Here is a 2,565-nt window from a genome sequence, read left to right as displayed (position 1 = left end):
GGGGAACACGCTTTTAGGTTGTTAAACTAATTCAATGGTTATATAACTCTAAAGGTCACTAAAAGTAAAGATGGTGTAGATTTTAATTGCTCTTCAAATTGCTCTTTCTCTGTCTTCCCCAGAAGGGGTGGGGGTGGATAAGGAATCAACATGTTTTCCTTTTTTGGCTTTGAAATAGAAACATCATGCCAGTGGCTACATATCTAGACCCCAGCTAGCACTTGCTAGGCTTTTGCATAGAATTGAAAAGGTGCTTCCTCCAAGAGGGCACAACTCTGTGGAGTCTCCTTTGTGTGAATTAGGAAAGGGGACTCCGGTTCTCTAGGGAGACACCACTCTTTTCTGGGGCTCACAGGTGTGAGCAGAACCCGGACTGGGTCTGAGGCTCCACGTACCTCTCTGTGCAGTGAACAGTGAACAACCTGTACAATTGTACACTGTGGCACATATATATGAGGGTACTTCAGAAAGTTTATAGAAATATGGTCCGTGACCCATGGTAGGTTGTGTAGTCCTTGTCGTAGGTTACAAAGATATCTAGAAACACAACTTCTTTTGTGTCAGTTTGAGTTTGGCTGCAAATAATGAGAAGCCAAACAGTGGCTTGAGCTATAAGGATTAAGAAATTTGGAGGCAGGCAGTCCTCCAAGTTTGGAGAAGTTATTAAGAACTCAGTCTTTCTCTCTCCTCCCAGCAGCCATCCTCTGCAGGTGGGCTTATCAGCCTCAGGTTTGTTGCCTCATGATTGCAAAATGGTTGCCACAGTTTCAGTCATCTCAATCGTATTCAAAACTGGAAGCAGGACACAAAAGACTCTTCCTGGAGAAGCTCTGTTTTTGAATTATGGACAAAGTCTCACAGAGTCTTCCCCAAAAGTCTCATTGATCAGTGAGAGTTCGTATTCAAAACTGGAAGCAGGACACAAAAGACTCTTCCTGGAGAAGCTCTGTCTTTGAATTATGGACAAAGTCTCACAGAGTCTTCCCCAAAAGTCTCATTGATCAGTGAGAGTTTATACACTTTGCTTTTTTTTTTTTTTTGGCAGCTGGCTAGTTTGGGGATCTGGACCCTAGACCCTGGGGTTATAACACTACACTTTAACCAACTGAGCTAATGCACTTTGATTTTTACTATTTGCAGAACCATGGCTACTCTAGCCACAAAGAAGGCTGAGAAAGTGAATGTCTGATATAGTAGATAGGAGTGCCGCTGGCTTAGTCCAATTATTTTAAGGCCATTTTGACCACAGTTCACAGTACGGAATATGTTTGTATGTGACTCAGTACACACTTATAGACACGCATAATTGAAACCGGTTTCACAAACTCATACTTACCCTTACCGTGTATGATGCATTTTAATATTTTCTATTCTATTCCATCCTATTTTACTCTATACTATTTAATTTTTAAAAGAAATTCCTGGTCACAACCTGCTAATTTGATTTCACAATCTTCAAAGGCGTGACCCACAGTTTGAAAAAGATTGGCTCAGAGCAGTCTTTGTTTACATCTTGGAGTTGGCAAGTGTTATCCAGAGCAGCATCAGGCTTGTGTGAGCAAGGAAGGAGGAGAGGTGGGGAAATGGTGTTTGGAAAAGCAACAGACTTTGCCACATCCTCTTCACTTCCTACCAGCAACTGATACAGTTCTGTAGAGTTTCATTTTTATTACTTGCAAGTAACCTGAGGGTAACTAAAATTCGTACTGGGAAGTTAAAATTAGCCTGTTTTGGGAGCTTAGCACAGACTTTTAATTCCATATCCTGCTAGGCAGTCTGGCTTCCGCACAACTCCTGATGACAGCGCAGAACTCCAATTGCATTACAAGTGGGGGAGGAATTCACACGACTTTCTGGAAGGACACTTTGTCATTGTTGCGTCATCTCTGTTCTCTCAAGCTGGTTGTGGTTGTCAGGCCCAGCCTTTCCTGCTTTTTATAGCATGGTGGTGAAGAAGGAGGTCTTCAGAATCACAGGGTCAGAGTTCAAATTCTGACCCCACAGTGTGATTTGGGGCAAGTGTCCTAACCCCCTGTGAGTCTCTGTTTCCTATAAAAAGTGACTCAGCATTGTTCCTACCTCCCTTGGGATTGGGAAGAATCAGTGGGTATGGAGTTAGCACAAGGCCAGATATGCAGGAAGCATTCAGGCATTGTGGGCTCTTCCAGTGGTACCAGTCACCTTAAGCTGAGTGATGCTGCAGTAAGGAGTGTGCTCAGCTCTCAGTGGCTCACAGTGACAGAGGCTCATTTTTTGCTCATGTGCATGCCCATCGATTGGTTGTGGCTCTGTCCACATGTCTGTGCTGTTCTGGGACTCAGGTGGAACCATGTGAGGCCTCTTAAATCTTCTGCTCTGGAGGGACACAATATGCCCAGTCCCTTTTCATTCATAGCAGTGGGCCCACAGGAAGGGGTGGTGAACACATTTTCAAGAGTCCTGTCTTCCACATCACCGCTCATCAGAGGTGTGCTGTTGACAATTTGGGTGTGGCACCTATGCACACTGTTTGTCCGTCCTTCCCCCTGCCGCTGGCTCTTTTTCGAAAGGCTTTGAGTGTGCACA

The sequence above is a fragment of the Galeopterus variegatus genome, unplaced genomic scaffold (genome assembly GCF_000696425.1).
Source record: "Galeopterus variegatus unplaced genomic scaffold, G_variegatus-3.0.2 Scaffold6879, whole genome shotgun sequence".
In the NCBI taxonomy this organism is placed as follows: domain Eukaryota; kingdom Metazoa; phylum Chordata; class Mammalia; order Dermoptera; family Cynocephalidae; genus Galeopterus; species Galeopterus variegatus.
Note: the sequence above shows the minus strand (reverse complement) of the source record.